We start from the raw sequence: 18,820 nt of genomic DNA on the forward strand, positions 1-18,820 counted from the left end.
AAATTCCTGCTCTGACATTTTGCTTAGAGACACGGGAGTTTCCAGTCTCACCGCCTAGACTCAGCACTGGTGCCAGCTCTCCCAGCTTCCCCATAGGCTCTGCAGGGATTTGCTGTGAGCGCTCGATTACCTGAGTAAATCTGGCAGGGATTGGTTGTCATTAAACGAGGAGCGATGCCACTTTGTAGTTTCTAAATTCAGACTACCTTTTAACTCTCGAATGTGCATAGAATGTGTTAATACTGTATAAATTTCTCTTTACATTTTAATTCATGAATTCATAGACTCTTAGGCTCTTTATTAATAAAAAGAAGGTAAAGCACTACTTTCAAGGGCTCTGAATCCTTGTAAACTCTATAAAAGTCCATTTCTTATGTCAGAGGCTGAGCTACTGAACCCTTCAGGAGCTATTATGATTTTTCATTTTAAAAAACTAATCTTGCTATTCTACTGTTTTACTTGAAGTGTCAGTTACTCCTGCATTGTACAGTGAAGACAAACTCAGTGCTGCTTTAGTTTTTGGACAGAAATACAACATACTGCAACACCTCTCATCTTTTCTTGATATTAGAGATGCCATATGGAAAGACTTAGATGTCGAGTATTAGCCAGTGTAATACTTTTTCATTAATATCACTCAGCATCGCATGGTGTGTCTAGAATATTGTGTTCCTTGCTAAACCTGAATATTGAATTAATTTATATCTTTATATCTAATGAATTAAGCACCACAATTATTTAATTCATATGGTGGCTCCTTCATGTGCTTCTAAAATTACTTGAAGAAAGCCACTGATTGGGATTCCATCAGCACTTCATGAAGCTTAGGCTTCATGCATTGCAAGCACAGATTGTTTGACAAGTTTTAATTGTTAATTAATTGTGTGTTAAATTAATGTTTACTAATTACAGTATGGTAGAATAAAAAATATAAGAATAAATGAGAATAAAAACCTTAATGCATCAGGTAGAATAAAAAAAATCTTGTGATGTGATTATTTAATAAAGAGCCACATGAGCTCTTTGAACTGTAATGAAAATTGCTCTGAGCAAAACCCAGGAACAATGCCCATAGGCTGTTTAAATTCAAGTTACATCACTGTATCAAGTCTCACTAACTGCAGTCACTTTTTCAGGACGAAATTCTCCCCATAGAAAGTAAATGCCCGAATCAAATAAGTCCAAATTACAAAGTGAGAATAAGACCAAGTCAGAGAAAGCTTATACTATCATTTTCTTTATTTCTGATGCTTTCTAACACTCATGAAGTTGAATACAGGTTATTTCTGAAATCCTGAAAGCCCTTCAAGATCTTTGGAGTGCATCTTTGCATGCCTTTTTGTGGGTGTTATATTGAATAATACTCTTTTTTTTTTTTTTCCTTAGGGAAAAAGGAGAAACTTAATCTCATAGTGGAAAATATTCTGAGCTAAATTTTTGTAGAACAATAGACACTCATGACAGGTAGCTCATGGAGCTGCTTTAAATTTTTCATATAGTAAGGATGAGAGGACTCAAGCCCTAGAAAGGCTTATCTTTTTTCTTTCTCTGTAGGCAATGAAGGATTCTGGGTAGACAATGAGAAGTCTACAATGTGGACAACTAAATGTGGAAAGATGAATCCTACCCAGAATGGCAGTTCATTTCTTTTGCTCCACAAAATGCATATTGATTCAAAAGGCACCAAAAATTTTCCAGAAAAAAATATTTTTTTTAAATAAAAATCTGTTAACTGTTAGTGCTGAAAAAAGTTATTGACTTTCACACACAGGAAAAAATGTACTAGCTCAGTTCTCTCAGGATGCTTGAAGACTGCACATCACCTTCACAACAGGGAACAACAGCATGAAGAGTTCCTGCGGTAAGGTGGAAGATGTCACATATATAGTTAAAGGTTTATGCTGGATTTTGATCCTTAGAGTTGTAAAATCCAAACAAGATATGTTTTCAGGTCATCCAGCAAGATCTGGAAGTGAAACCAGGTGATGTGTTGAATCAACACGTATGCATTTGATCTATACTTTGGAAGTTGTTCTTGTCTCATTTATAGAATGCACACTGGGCACATGCCCAATGCCTAATGTGAATTAGACACGAAGTATTGAAATGGTATTTAGATGAGGCATAGTTCTAAAAGTGGGAATTAGTTCATGGATTAATTTCAACATAAGAAAAGCAAGGCTACATAGAAACACAGCAGCCACATTAAAAAGGGCTGTAGCACCTCAGAAAGCACCTCAGTTTAAGCAATACACTAAGTGTGGCAACATGCCAAAGAAATGGGGCTGTATTACCGCCTCATTCTTCAGGTGAGGAACCTTAGTGGTATGAAAAGTATGGCTTGGTTAAGCCTCTGTGAGGAATCATAACACAATTTCAAAGGTCTGTGTAGGCAGAAATCCTCCCAGCCACATGCATTTCAGTGAGACACACATGGAAGTGTCCAAGGAAAAGGTGGTATTTTTCGGGGTGTTTGCATGACAGAAAATGGCAAGAGGCAACGTTGCAAGAGGCAAAAGAGCTCAGCTACACATAACGTTTCAGAGGTATTCTTTGAAATTGAAACAAGGCACCTTCATGTGTGTTCATGCAAACATATAAATGCTTAAAGATTTCTTGGGTCAAAAATGGAATATTATTGTCCTTAGAGAAGAGGGCATTGCCTTTTACTTGGCCATAGGAAAGTAAAATATTCACAGGAAAATATGTTCTTATGTTTACTATTCAAGAAAAGACACACTCACAAGCCTCACCAATTCATGAGGCAATGTGAGTCTGTCACACCAAGATGAAGATTCTTCTTGTTTTATGCAGATGAAGAATCAAAATGCCAGGACCTGCTGTCTCCAAATGGCAAAGAAGTTGTGGGCTTGGTTTTTTTAATAAGTTTTTTTTAATAGTTCTTTTATAAGCCTAATGGTTGAGAGCTGTCTGCCAGGAAAGCTGTTGGGAGGCCGTGAAAAATCTTCTCCACTGCAGTTGTTTCTGTCTGTAATTTTGTTGTAAATTTGCAGTTGTTTTCTGTCAGGAAATTTGTACACATTACTTGAATGTGTATACAGGCACTATTTAGGCATGTGTACATTAGAATCACAGACACATTAGAACCCTAGACAGAGTTATGGTAGGTAAACTGACAGATATCAGCTGATAGTTGCCCATGGTGTTTGATCAAGATACTGGCATGTTCCCCTGGGGACACGAACTTTGGAATACATGATGTTCAATAAGACCTGGGTTGTGCAACTGTTGTTAAAGCAGTTTTTAGACACAGAAATACAGTGGAAAAATACTTCTCTGTTGCATGAAGGTGCAGTGCTGAGATGAGCATTTCAGTCTGCACATCCAAGACTTTTAGAGGGACTGCTCTGATATGGTCAGGATTTATCCTCAGAAAGGACATGGGCAGACAGGCTGAGAGCAAGCCTTAGGGAACAGAGGCAAAGTCCATGTTAGAGCCTGGCAGCTGAGAAGAGTAATTGTGAAAGACAGACTGGAGAAAAGCTAACTAAAAAACCACTAGCAGAACAGAGTGCAGCATGGAAGAAATGGTTGCCAGAAGCTGGAGGAACTGAGTGTTTATATGTCTGTAATCCTGTGGCTGTTACTACCCAGAGAGTCTTGGGAGTGTCTTCTGAATCCCCTCCAATACCATTTTGGGAATCTGATAAGTGACTATTGTTACTTTTTGCCTAAAACAAGGAAGCCGGAGTATAATTACATGGAGGGTGTGCGCTTCACCACAAACATGCCTGGGATGTTTCATGTTGTGACGGCATGTTTACAGTTCTGTAATCTTTATCCTATGTAATTTTAAGGATCGTTTTTAAACTGTAAACGCTAACGAGTGCCTTGACTTCTCAGAGCATAAGAAAGAGGGGACGGATACATTCCATTTTCTTTCTGGCTGTTGTGGGTTGGAAGGAAGGGCACAGTGTAAAGGAACCAATATACTGATGATTGCCTTAAACATTGTGTAGCACACAAATTCAAGCAGAACTGGTGCAAAGCTGTTCTGCTCAGATTGGAGAGGAGCTGAAATGAGATGCTGCTGCAAATTGAGCTGCTGTTGCCTAAACTGGTAACCACAAGGTTTTATAGGGTGTAACAGCTGTAGGTCTCATGAAGGCAAGACCCAGCTATCATTTCCTGGAAGAAACTTCTGTGGTAATGTAAGGAAACTGCTCACGTACACAGCAAGGGCTGCCTAAAGCTTTTGGGGGTGCTCACCCCTTGTGACCACCAATGAGGACCCCCTGAGTACATGCTGAGCTTCTACAGGCACAGACTACACCCGCCCTCCCTTTGTGTAAATGGGGGGGCATCCTCTTGAGAGCAAAAAAACCTGAATCTACAAAAGTTCAGGTGGGACCCCCACCAGCAAGACACCCAGGATGAAAATGAACCAATGGGGCGCCGCTGGATCCATGGGTGGTGATAACTCTTCTCCCCCCCACACCCACCCTCCCCCACACCCCCCTTTCTTTCTTTTTATTGAATAGCGACCAGATCTAAGTAAAAACATGTGGCACGGGACTTGCTTACGCAGTTAAAGTAATTGCCATTCGGCTATTGTGTCTAAACATGTGCCTTGTATTTTGTATTAATAAATCATAAAACTTGTTGGCTGATGTAATTTCACCTTAATTTGCTCTAAGGGTATCATGGACTTGGTTACTGGTCCCAAGGGGAGGGGAGTCATGCTAAATGACTCCCTTCATGTTGGGACACACAGCACCAGTTCCGGTAGCCCAACGTGGCTGCTTCGCCACTGAACCTGTCTGACTCTGCAGTCAGAGAAGTCTGAGCTGTTCCTGGCATCATCTCAGATCCTCTTTCAGTTATGGTGCAGGTAATTCAAGGACAAGGTTTACTTTTCCTTAACTGGCACATGTGCTTCTTTGTGTATGGGTGAAGCTGTTCAGTATTCATTTTCTTAGGAGTGGGAGGACTTCAAACAGAGTGCTGAATAACAGCTGGGCAGGGAAAAGATAATGGGCAGGAATACCATGGGCTTTACTGTTCTGGGGCTTTAGGAAGGAACACAAACAAGAACACATTACAGGATTAATTTACCAAACTTAAATTATTATTTATAATTAACCATTTCAGGTAAGATTTATCTGTGTACCAAAGAGCACTGACAAATCTGGCTTTCAGTTGCACCCAGCTCTTTGATTAACTGATAGCGCGAGAAGGTTATATACCGGGAATTCAGGCACAGGGAGAAGAAGGAAACAGGAGAAAAAAGAAAAGTATCAGGGGAGATTTGGGGAAACATAAATGATAATGGCAGGGGACAAGGACGTAACTGATGGAAAGCTGTAAATTCTGGAGGTGGGGAAAAAGATTAGAGGATAATCCAATGGGGGAGGAGACAGACTAAAGGAGATGCTTGGTGGAGGAGTGACTGCTGAGATGATAGGGTGGTAGGTGGGAGAGATATACAGAGAGCTGGAGGAGGGAGGAGATTCTTGGGGAGTAGTAAAAGGAAGCACATGTAGAAAGGAAGGCAGAAGGGAGCTCTGGCAACAAGCTGGAGGCTGCATCTGCGAAAGCCACACAGGAAGCAACCAACGAGTCTCCAAGAAGACCAAAGGTAGAACAACAGCAATTACATAAAAGAATAGGCCAGAAAATATCCAGATTAATGGAAATGTCAGGAATATTTTTCTCTTCTTCCTTTCCCTTTTTGTTTCATTTTCTGACTAACTTTAAAGAAGAACTGCATTGAAAAGCCAGGCAAGGAGGCTTGTGCCATGGGATGGCTCTTGAGTGTGGGATGTAGCTTTATAGCTCCTGTCATACTGACTCACCTCGGGGTCCTGTTAACCCTCTGGGACAGCTTTTATCTTAATTATGACAGGCCTTGGAAGACAGGCTTCTCACTGTTGCTATTTGCTGTAACTGTCTGGAAGGAGGTGCCTCCTATTCAAATAAAAAAAAATCAATACAGTGCTTAAAACTTTAATATTTTTTAAAAAGTATTTTAAACAGTTCATCACTGCTATGATAAAAGGATCTAGCAAAGGTCCAACAGGACAGGCAGATGAAGCAACAGCACTCTCACTTGGCTCAGATGCTCATTTAGATAACAAAGTACTGAACCAAAGCCTGTGGAAATCATTAGAAAGAGTCCTGTGGATCTGAGCATCTGTATTCACAGCTGTGATCCCTCATTCTGACCTGTCTCTGCCTTTTGTGTAAGTAAGTATAATAAGCCCAAATCTGAAGAGTTATCTCCAGTGTGAAACCCCTTACCTGGCTTCCAGTGTGTTGTAAGGATTAACTGGGATTAGATTGTGTTTGCAGAGCCATTGCAAGGAGCAAAGTCAATTAAGCTTGTTCTGGATCGGCAAGAGGGACCTGATACATTGCCTCCAAGTGCTGAGTTATTGCAGAGGATAAAGGATTCAGAGGCAGAGGCTGGTGTTGAAAGGATTTGTCAGAACTGGTCTTTCTTGCAAAGCATAAGTGTGAAAAAGTATTATCTTTGGCTCAGGGGTCTTATAATTCCTTATATACTTGAGACAGCTTGGCTACTAAGGAGTTTGAAAGGTCTGTGCAACTTTCTTTTTCTCTTTGTGGCTGATGAAAGATCAACTGACTCATAGGGCACTGGGTTGCTACAGCAACTTGATTTTTTCTGTCAATAAGGAGCTAACTTAGCAGGCTCTTCTGCAGCTCTCCAGCTCCTGGTGGCAAGGGTAGTAAGAGCAGCTCTCCCACCATACAGGTATGTGACCCTGCTCCTGGACTAAATGCAGTTTCTCAGCACATAGTTGGACATTGTATTTGTTTCTTGTGAGCATACTTTTGCATCCTATTGCTAGCAAAATGCTCTTATATGCTAGAATTATTAAAAGCAAAGACACATGCCATTCAGCCTCTATTTCTTGACTGTTACAACTCTAAGAGCCTGTTCACTAAAATTCAGAAAGAGTAAATATACTGATAATGAAAATTTTTCATTTCCATATTTATATCTTGATAGTATTTAATATATTGCTAATATTTCACTGTACATTGCAAATAGAAATGTATTCATATTTTAAACTGTAACAAGTGTATATAATCCTATGACTGTGAATTATTATCTTACATATAAAAATCTCTATATAAAGGATTATATACATTTATTATAAAAAGTAAATATGGATTAAGAGAAATATTAAGTGTATGGCTGATCATGGAATGTGTGTTTTGTAAGTGTATTATAAATGAACATCTGAAAATACTGTAGTAGTAAATTAGAGGAAAAGGCACATATGTGCATTTCTATGTAGATTTAAAATTATACTTTGTGTCCGATAAAGATGCTGATGTAACATTTCTTTAATTTTGATACAGAAATGCTGGGATCAACTCAATAAATATAGAATAGTCATGAAAATACTAATAACTTGTGCTGTCTTAGTGATCTGATTCTCGTTGACAACTGATACAATAACGATGATATTAACTTAGTGATTATTTAAAAAAAAAAAAAGCTCAGCAGAAATGTCCTTATAAAAAAATGTGTAGTCTGTAGTTGCCTAGTTTGGGGGAATTTTTTCTGTCCTCAAGTGAGACTTCAGAACCATTTATATAACTGGCATAACCAGGAAAGTGATCAGAAATGTAGGGTTTTATTCAGTTAAATTATTATGTTCTGGAACTACTTTCTGTGTAACTGATAGTTATATGCATATTTCTGTAACATGGTTTCATCTGAAAGAATAATGCACTATGTTAGCATCAGAAAATTACATGATCTGAAGAGTTCAGAGTATCTATTTGTTGTTGCCTACTTCATTCACTGCCAGTGCACAGAAATCACTTCTAGGACTTTTTCAACTGCTCTGTTCTTCAAAGTTAATGTTCCTTAATATGCAATAATACTACAAAATTTTTCCTAATTTCTTTAGAACTTCATCTGCTGCCAAGGTGTGTCTTGTGGCAAGGCTGATTTTATTTTTCAGTTTGGGTTGGGTTTTTCAGGGGGTGTGTGATCTATGCTTTATACTTTCATTGCAGTAATTAAATATATTCACAAGAAAAATATGAAAAAAAGAAAAATTCCTTTGTCACATACACAAGAGTAATACATTAGCACTTAAAGAAGAGGAAAGGCATCCATTGGTGTAAAAAAAATGTATAATAGAGTTTTTGTGTAACAAAGTAGTTTCAAGAAAGCCTAGCTCACCAGATCCATGAGGATAGGGTATAAAAGGTGAAAAACTCCGCATCAGTTGGCACACATTTTCTTGAAACTAAGTATTGCTTCCTCACCCAGACTGGTAGGCAAAACCCACACAGTCTGTACCTTGACTGCCAGGTGGAAGGGAAAATCTGCTTTTCTGAAAGTGTTTCCATTAGGTCTGTGCTGCCGCTGCTGTAGTATGTGATTTCCTCTTGAGGCAGAACTTTTAACCAGGAAGAGCTTTGGCCTGTACTCATCATCTCCAGATGATTTTCTATGTCTCCCTTTCTTTTGGAAGAAAATCTATGTCTTGCTGGCACAGTTCTGGATCCCTTGGTACTATCCCAACCACTGATTCTGATTCTCAAATTGGGGCTGGACAACTGTTCCAGGACATGGGGTTGGTTGAGCTTTCTTCTTGTGCTAGCCTGATATAAAGGAGGTTTCTTCTCATAGTAGACTCATGATTTGACTTTAATACCTGGTGTTGGAGGCTGAACTGAAGTCCCAGGGAAGATCTGCATGTTGCTCAGACCAAAGACATGGATCTGGAACATGTGAACTGAAAGAAAAGGGTGTCAGTCATTTGGCAAGTCTTCAACTCTTGAGAAGTCACCAAAAAGTTGACCTTAAACTTACCTCTTCACTAACTGGAAAAATCCCCTGTACGTGTGTTATTCTTAATTATTGCACAGACCAAATTATGGTGTAGCTGGTAGGCAAAAGCTGACATAAGGACTGCCCAGTCATTCATCAGTGCCACTGCCATTGTCTGGGGTGATTCATTATGGTGACGATTTCCCAACCAGGTATTGCACCAGTGAAAGAGTTTTGAATTACTCCATTATTCTGTGATTTCTGAGGCAAGAAGACTTTTGCAAGAAGTGGAATATATTCAAGTAGGGACAAGACTTATTAAATTTCTCTTGATTTTCAAAAGATGACTGCTTTCAAAAGTTTTCTCCCCTACCATTGGAGCCCCTTCTCTGTGCCCTGCTTTGGTTTCAGCGAGAAACATCTGTAGCGTTAACAGACTGACCCAGTCTACCTAAAGAGGTAATTATTATATTATATAATTACATAATAAATATTATTATACCTCTTTGCTGCTTCAGACTCACCCAGAAGCCTACGTTATTACATTGCAGTTTCTGTATTGGGTTCAGCTCTATGAAGTTCCTTCCTATCTACATTCTGAGTGACTCTCACATGAACCTACAGAAGTGGAAGAATCAAAGTCCATTCTATCCCTGCCCATCTTGTGCTTTCTTCACCTGATTCCTCTGCTAAAATCACTTGAAAATAATTTTTAAAAGTGATTTTGAGGACTGAGAAAGGCAGAACTTTATGCATGCCACAGTCAGTGTGGAATTGCTCAGTCTATATTTCTGGGGAAAAAGTGAACTGAAGTAGCTGCTGGGTCTCCATCACCCATTTTTCCCTTAAAGAACCTAGTTACAGTTTGACAGAGAAGCTCATCACTGGCAGGAGCCAAATATATCACGCTGTTTCCACTGTACTGCTGCCAAGTTGGCTGGAGCCAATGGTATTTTAGGATGTTTTCCATATCGTCAGAACATAATGAAAATCACAAGGGACAGCACCTTAGGTCCTAACACTTCACACAGCTGGGAAAACTACAGCTGGGAGTCTTTAGTGGGTAATGAAGGAGCTATGCAGCAATTTGGAATGAGTCTTCCAAGCTCTTGTGATGAGAAATCAGGTATTAATGAATGTTTGGGAGGTTCTTTTCTCAGGGAGCTGAAGACTGCATGGTATGAGTGGTTGGAGTATGCCTCAGGGCATACACTGGAAAGCCTTGAAGGCCAGCATTTCTGCAGTAAAAATCTGTGATCTGAGGTGGGCCAAAAAAATGCTACACCTCATCTGCAATCTTTGGCCAAACTTTCCATTAATGTCAGGTTGTAAATATTTTGAAATTTTCTCATCACATTTTCTTCTTGCTTCAAGAACTTGTTTGCACTTACCAGAACCTTTTCTAGCTGTCCTGGTATTGTTGGTCTGGTGCATTGACAAGGGGGGGAGCTGAAAAACTTTTTTCGGGATTTTGAGTGGAGCTCCTCTAACATTAACCTTCTAAAAGTTAGAACTCTCATTTAAGTGAGTCGTTTAGAGCCTCTGTAGTTAAAGCAAAGACATCAGTGCCTCCAAAGGATATGATACATCCTTGCCTAAGACAAATATTTAAGGTAAATGGGGTGTGTTCACACCTCTCCATAGAGAGGAGAGGAAACCAGTTCATCTTCCTTAAGCCAGATTCCTACTTTTACTTGGATAAGTTTATTTGCCACAAATATTTGTAATTAACTTTAAACAATAAAATAATTTTTTCTATGAAACTATCTCTTCCTTTTCTTTTAGATCCTTAGAGCTGAAATATTAAAAGCAGAATGGAAACAACTGAAAAATCTTGATATTTCCTTCTTCTAAAGTGAGGTGACTACTTCTGCCATTTAATTCTGTTCTGTTCTGTGGCTTTTGGAAAACAAGGTGGTGCAAAATAGCAGTCACAGTGAGAATAGCTGAGACAAAGTGAACATACAATTTAGGGGAAAAATAGTTTTATATTATTATTTTTATAATTTATGAGTTATATATTCAAGTTCTTTATAGGCAGTACTTGAAGATAGGCCATATTCACTCTAGGGGAGACTCTTACGCAATAGAAGTGAAATAAATTGTTGAGGCTGGTCTGGGTGGATAGCTCATGTGCTGCTTCTTATGTATTATGTGATGACATGATGCACAGAAGGTTTTAGCTTCCATAGGAAATCAAACTACCTTTCCTGAATACAAATTTTCACTCCCTGTAAAGGAACACCTCCTAGTACCTCCAATACACAGCGAGGGGCAGAAGTCTCATCCAGCTGGTGGCATATTGCACACTTTCTTCTGTAGATGATTCATCTTCATCATTTTCCTCAGTAGAACTAAGTGCACATGAGTGAATATGAGTGTGTTGAATCAGAAAAAGCTTATCTGGGGACAGGAATCACATGTTCGTATTATTTGTGGTTTTTTGAATGATTTAAATCTTTCACTACTGAGGAAGAAATAACTGTTCTTGTGGGACAATAACTCTGGAGAAGCCAGAAGTCCACTGAGTGGTGGCAACAGGATTTTGGTTAGGGAGCGCAGAAGCCGCATAAGATGATGTTAATAGAATAAGTTAGGTAAACAATAAATTCATGTTTTTACTTACCACAGAAAGCAGATAAACATAATTCCTCACACCTTTATTTCAAAATAGGAAGAGTACCTAGAAGATGATAGAAAATCATGTGCTGAATGCTAAGAACATTGATGTAACCTTCTGCCCCAGGGCTTGGCACTTTACCTAACAACTAGAAAGTTGGTTTTGGTGGTGGTTGTTTTTTTTTTGTAAAGTTAGTGTCCTTTGAAAAACTCAGAGGGTGCAAAAGTAGGGACATGAGTTTCCTGGAGTTTTCTAACCTCAGCTAACTTCTACTAACATCTCCATGTCTGACAAGGGATTAATGTTAAGATTAGTTTTTACAAGCTTCCTAATAGGCCCATGAAGAAAAACTCTGTGAGTGCCCTGACTGTGGAAACTAGGAAATAGAAAATCATGCTGTGTGTTGTGACCTGACAGACTTCCCACCTGCTGTCCAGAGCGGGGAATCTGCTTTGCTGATCATAGACCTGGGCGGTGCAAACACACACTAGGACTCACCCTGTAATTAATATGATTACTTTAATAAACACCATATATCAATACCCACAAGCAAACTACTATCCCTGTTGATATGAAGGAGGTAGTGATCATATGTTGGTCACCCTTGACAGGATTGCAATAAACAACACACAGAAAGGTAAAGGAATAGACTACAGAGTTGATCAACACATTACAGTAAGCTACAAGCGGGAAAAGTAAATAGATGTATGGCCTGCTCAGAGGGAAAGCGTCGTGTGACGGTTATAAGGGATCTCAGGCCAGCTGAGAAGGAGCTCCGTAGAGCACTCTCTGAGCTGAGATTTTACACCCTTACAGTCACATAGCCTTTTTGTATGGATAACTTTGATAGGCAAGCCTTTTTTATCAGTTCAGACACAACACGGGGGTGATACAACAGCTCCCCTTTAGCCAATAGTTTTTTATCTTTGGGATTTGTTCCCTTTGAGATGGAGGATGTGAGTGAGGTGTTGCTATCACATGTGCACAGTAGGGATGGAGGGCCTCAGAAAGGACAAACTACCCAGCCTATGCCCAGTCCTGCTCCTCTCTATGGATGGCTTCAATGGCTGTTTTCCTTCTTCAGCACATTTCTTCTTTGTTGTTTCTTTCCAAACAACAGCTTGAACCTTACACCGTGCTGTACTGTACATCAGAGAATTCCCACAGGAATGTGGGAACATTTATACTGGCAACCTTAAAATTCAAATTACATGTACCATAAATGTATATCACCCCCGATGGAAGGGATCTTAATGTAAAAAAAAAAAAAAGGGGGAGGCACTGTGTGTTTAGGAATCTCATGGCATACAGAAAGATGATAATTTTATTTATTTGTTCCCTCAGTGTTTATAAAGCATGCCAAACACAGTGATTTCCAAAAGGCCCTGCTATGACATGTCTAGAAAAGCCAGGAATCCTGCTCATCTCTACAACATTTTCTTGTCAGTAGTATGTTTATTCCAGGAAATGTGGGAGCACTCCATTTGGAGTTAACAACTACATTTGTCTTTTTCTGAAGTTTTTCCCTGAAGTTTTCTGTGTCTTCATGAGGCATGTGAGAGTTCATTTACCCTACTTCTCTTTCTTGACAATGTCTCCTTGTGGGTTAGTTTTGTCTGTTGCTGCACTGCTGGGGACTCCAATGAAGAACATATTTTTTTGCTTTTTCTGTCACCATTCTGTTGCTGTGTGTCTCTGTATTTTCTCCCCTACAACCTCTGGACTCTGATATAAAGCCAGAGAACACAGAAGGATCATTAGGTACTTATGGTTTGGTTTATTTTGTTTTGTTTTTAAGAAACAGAAATTAGTGATATCCAAAAAGTGCACAACTTCTCCCTTAGCTTCAAATCCTTTTAGCTGGTTTCTGCAGTTGAACCTGGCAGTCCTCATTCCATTGCCAAGCACTGCCTGCAGAAGAGATTTTGCTTATATATGGCAACAATGACATATCATAAGTCACAAAATTAGCCGATACAGTTCAGTATGTATAAATCGAAAACTGAGCTTCATTACATTTGCATTAACACCTTTAGGATTCCAACAAAAAGACAGCAGTAGACATTTTCCTCCATTATTTGAAATGGTGCACACTGAATCCCACACACTGCAGACAGGGAAAATGAGCATAGTAGGGAACATGTCCACGGGCAGGTGTGACTAACTGGAATGATTTCCTCTTAGAAGAGAGAAATCAGCAGTGAAGAGGGCAGGCATCCTGGGAGGAAAGCTGAGGCATCCCAAACAAAAGCATCCTCAGGAGAGTGTTGTACAAGGAATGTCCAATAGAAATAATTAACAAGAATATTTGTAAAAGTAGTGCATAGGAACCGTAGTGTGGAGGACTGTTTCCTTCAGCAGTTAAACCCCAGTCATTAATCAGAGAATAGAGAAAAGCAAATTTACTCCACTTTTCAAGAATGTGAAACTGGAGTTAGTCAGGGTCACTCGCTTCCCCTGGCAGCAAGTCTTGCACAAAGACTGTCATACAGCTTGCTTTCAAAGGGCCAGGCTCACTTTCAGTCTTGCTTTCACTACTAGGAGATAAAATCACAGACTCATTAATGTTCATCTATCTTAGATTTACTTAGCAGAAGTAGATTAGAAGAAAGAAACTTCTTCCACAAAAGCTTAATTTTCAAATAGGGCAATATCAAAAACAGAACAGTAAACAGTCAGTCAAAACACGTAGCAAGTTCTAAACATGTGGATCACAAACTATTCAGTGCTATATCCTGAAAGTCTGGACCTATGAATCTATTTTTAGGAATGTTTTCTCTGTTATAATGTAATAAATCACTCCCTCTTGCTGTTGCCAGAATAATCTTTTAAAACAATGAATTCATTTAATTCACCTGGAATGAGGAGATATTTAAACAATATTTGTGCAAAAGCTTGCCAAACTGATTATTGTTAATTATTGATAGACACTGTGCTGGGATAACTCTTTGGTCTACACAGATGTCAGCATAAAAATATCTGATTTTTAGATATATTAAGAAAAAGAAGCTTCTGGGATGATGTTCATTGAACATTCATTAAAAGAGGAAGAAGCTTAGTGCTTTGTGAGGAAATGTTGTAATCCAGTCTGTGAAAAAAATACCCTTTAAAAATATTCTGATGTTTCCTGATCTTTATTACTTGAAAATATACTATCACAATGATTAAGCTGCAAAGGCATTTAGCCTGCATCTAGTAAGGCTTTATTTATACAGCAGAGCATGCTATATAGCAAAGAATATTTGAAAATAGTGTATTTTAAAGAAGGTGTCAGGAACTGGTTAGTCATAACTTGCTAATACGAGCAGTTTTAAAGCAAATGGATATTAGAGAAGTGACCAGTAACCAAATAAGTAAGTTACCCTTTTTTGTCCTTGACCTTTGACTCACTTGGATCAAAATTTGAAAAAGATTGCAGCTGCTAAGTATATTACCACGAGATGTAGGTAGTGGCTTTTAGTCAGACTGTAAAAATAACCGCCCCCCAGCACCAATACAACTTAACTTTTTCTTCTGGCAAAAAGATAAAGAGGGAACTGACGTCTCTTGGAATATATAAAACACTCCCTTGGAGTTTAGAGGCTGTGAGCTTGGTGGGGAGATTTAGCTGCTTGTCTTCTCGTAACTTGATGCAAGTCATGTGTTAAGTACTTGTCCCTTCAGCTGCAAAGTCAGTTGCCCTTATTCAAGGTGAGTCATACGATACAATGTTTAAAATCAGAGGGTTTTTCTCAGAAATACTTTTAAAATCAGTTGGTGGAAAGCTCTTGAAACTCTTTATTTGTGATATAAAGTGGTAGGATTTAGCAAAGCTGTTTGCAAAACACAGCGAAACTTTACATGTATTAGTGACATGCTTTATTACTGTGTTAGCAATGGTATTTTATGTTCAGTATTGCAGGCTTTCCCAATTGCATTCTGTCTTTTGATATCTACTATTCTTGAAACTACAGTTCTGGAGTCATGTGAATTTATAAGAAATGCTTCTTTTCAATGTGATATTTGTAGCATTTAATATTGCAGATAAACCCCTCAAAATTACAATTTCAAAGTATGACAAAGATAAAAAAAAAAAAAAAAAGCAGAAATAGCCTCTTCCCTGCAGAAGTATCTTTTAATGGTTTCAGTATTTTTAATCCCACCATCTGACCTTGGAGAAACTGGAATTATGTTTAAAGAAACACCATGCTTTTGGGTGGAAACTCTTAATAGAATTTTGAAAAACCATTTTAATTTTCACTATACACACTGCTGCTTTCCCATGCAGCTGCTCTTACTCGGGGCACTAAACAATTCTGTCAGAACTGAAGTAGTGCCATGTCAAGGAATGTTTAAATATTACTATTAGAACTGGAGAAATCTTTAAGAAAATACAGATAATCTTTGATTTTTAAGGGTTTGATTTAAACTGGCATGCACAGAAGTTTAAGTTAAGTTAGGAAGAAAAAGTTTAATAATATTTTGCATCTTTTCTCCTATTCAGTTGCTTATAAATTGCCTTTTCAGAGTCCAAATGGACCATTTCCATCATCAGCATTCTATTAAGGACATTTGAAACAATATTAAAAAATACATACTCAGCACTCTAGAATGAGGTGAATATTTTTACCAATTCTGTAGTCAAATCTAAGTTTAAAAGATAGTACAGTTTCATAGACAATATCTAATTTTGTTATGGTACTTTCTATTCTGCATAAGGTAAATATTTTTTTTCCTGAATGTGAATTCCCGGACACAACTGCGTTCTTCCTGGAAATTTCTACTTTAGTCTTCATATTTTACCTTCAGTTCTGATAGATAGTCACAGCTTGGTGACCTTTATGTGAAATTTAGTGTCATGTTGTGAGTGCTCTTCATTGCAGTTGTGTAATGGATAATTTGAATTGCATAAATTGAGATATGTCTAGACTGCAATTGCATTGTGTTTGGTAGGAGAAGGGTGAGTACTTTACAGTTTGCAAAAGCTCAGTATGGACACAATTTATTAGCAGCCAGTTGCTTTCCAGTTGTTTATTGCTAGTGCTCATGAGAAATACTTAGTCTGCCTAACAGAAAAAGAAATCCCTTGGAACAGCTTGTAGAAACTTGGATGGAAATGTATTTTGGTGTAAGGTGTATTTCTGTTGAATTTGAAAAGCTTCAGAATGTAAACCAAGAAAAAAATGTCTGACAATAAAAGCCTTTTTTAAACACTCATGGAAGAGATAATTTCCACTTTAAAATTTAAAATATGTCTTTACACACTGTAAAAATATCTACCGGAATAGATAGGGTTGGAGGGAAAAATCAACTTGAAATACATTTCACAATTTGATTTCACTGAGAATTTCTGCTTCTTAGATTTGCTACACTGTGTAACAGCAATAAGGTTTTAAAATCCTCACACCACTTATCCAATGAGTTGCACAGCCATATCACAGTATTGCAGTGCTATTTCTGCCAGACTAAAGATCCTGATCTGAACTTATCTACAAAGATATGAGAGTTTGCCCTAGTGACGTTAATGTGAAAGTTCTTCAGGTCAAATGAATTTGTAACTCAAGTTAGCTTTGAAATTTGATCTTAGCCACATTATGCATCCATCCACTCTGTCAAAGAGCCTCTAATAACCTTGTGTTTTTATAATTCAGTCAAGTAGTCTATCAGTTATCTTTGTGAAAAGTGCAAAAAGTTGCAGGAAAAGTTTGGGGAAATGGATTTTTTTCTTAATGTTACCCCTTTGGTGAGTTTCTATTTCTGCTCTGTGCAAAGGCACAGAGTAACAGAGCTGGTAGAGAGGAAAGCGACTAAGTAAACCTGCAGTTCAAATAAGTTGTACTTCCTCCAGCACAAAAACCAGGTCTACAGCTGTAAATGGACTTCTCAGTCCCTTGTGAAATAAAGACAAAAACTTTAGCCAAATCTGGTTTCTTCCTGGGTGCCTTGTGTGTGCAGGTAAAGCAATCAAAGGGTGAAGTTCTGATGTGGAAACCACAAAGAATGACCTGGTGGCAGGTGGGTGGATGGGATGACTTTTATAGGAAGGATATTTTTCTGAGATCATAAGTAGCCTTTTGGTCGTTCTGCTCACAAGTATCCAAGGGGAAATTATTAAATTTGTGCCAAATGAGTGCAAATGTACAGAAATAGTCATTGTCAATGACAAGGGAACCATAAACTGCTGCTAGTGCAAGAGCAGGCAAAATGAGAGTTTCCAATGCAGGTAAAAGGATCAGTCTAGACTCAGGTACGGACACAATATGATTGTGAGTTTGGGAGGATGTGGGAGGACACATCATTAGGCTGCTGACCGTGGTACCTCATATATCAGTGCAGGCTGTATGTGTTCTTTTTTTGAATAAAAGGACCTCATAACTGCGTTTATGAAAACATCTATTCCTACATCTGATATACTATTTAGAAACCCATGAAGATTTTTTTGACCCTTTAATCCTCATGAGCAAACTGAGAATTCAAGTTGAGTTATTCTTTCACTCCATCCTGCTCTTTTCCTTTGCTCTCTGTGTTTGGCCTTGAATGCATGATTGACTCTGTAACTAATACCTGCCTTAAAATTGATTTAGAGATGATCACAACATGTTAACGAACAGAAATTGGTCAGAACAAAAAGAATATGGACAATGGCATCCAAAACACAAAACAGTAGATCTTCTGTTAGTTGAGGGTCTAAAGCAAATAAACATGCAAATTCAGTGGATGTGAGTAATTCCTGAGCAAGAACAAATTGCAAATTAGACAGCTCTTTGTCTTAGTTATTCACAAACAGTAGCAAATAGAAAAATTATCACTGGGAGCTTATATTTTACCATATCTCAGCACTGGTATCATTCTGATTTTCTTTACAACAGTCTCACTAGGTGCCAGACCTTGACATACTAGCACATATTATCAGCAACTGTTTTCCAATGAGCAACTGCAGACATATTATTTTTTTTCTGAGACTGAATGATCTTGAAGTATCAGGTATTACATCTTTCAAAAATCAAAATCTAGAATCGTTTCAAGAGGTCTGCGTTTCTGTAAGGCAACTGGAATTGATGAAACTAGGTGATCGTAAGAATGCAACTCTAAAAAGAAAATCCAGTCATACCTTTGACTTGAGGTTGTGAAACAAAGTTTTATCCTTTCAGGAGCAGATTGTGTACTGACAAAGATCTGGAAAGGCAGGCTTCTTGTAGGTGCCTTCTATTATGGGCTGCCATTCCACACCAAGGTGCTGATGGACCTTGAGGATTTCCTTACTCGTGTAATACAGAAACAGCCTGGGTAGCTCACACTGAAACTCTTGGGTTTGCCTGAAGTGGGAGCCATGGGCATTGCAGACTGTAAAAAATGCAGAGGGCTAGAGTGTTCTCCTTTGGCACAGAGATTTTGGAGAAGGTGCGTGCCTCAGGAAGTGTCAGCTGAACAATAATTATGTC

At 38.5% G+C, this 18,820-nt stretch overlaps 1 protein-coding gene across 4 annotated transcripts in view; it reads left to right on the forward strand.

The window, feature by feature from the left end:
- The first annotated feature begins 5,442 nt into the window (after window positions 1-5,442).
- Window positions 5,443-18,820, forward strand: part of CD36 (CD36 molecule) — a 39,095-nt gene continuing 25,717 nt past the window's right edge. For 2 of the 4 annotated variants that reach the window (XM_056339733.1, XM_056339736.1), the window contains exon 1: window positions 14,931-15,089. The gene's annotated coding sequence lies outside the window, so the exon portion shown is untranslated. Of the gene's footprint in view, window positions 5,600-6,590; window positions 6,737-14,930; window positions 15,090-18,820 lie in introns of those variants that run through there. The other 2 variants (XM_056339734.1, XM_056339735.1) reach the window with 2 other exon arrangements.

This window comes from Falco biarmicus, chromosome 5 (assembly GCF_023638135.1).
Source record: "Falco biarmicus isolate bFalBia1 chromosome 5, bFalBia1.pri, whole genome shotgun sequence".
In the NCBI taxonomy this organism is placed as follows: domain Eukaryota; kingdom Metazoa; phylum Chordata; class Aves; order Falconiformes; family Falconidae; genus Falco; species Falco biarmicus.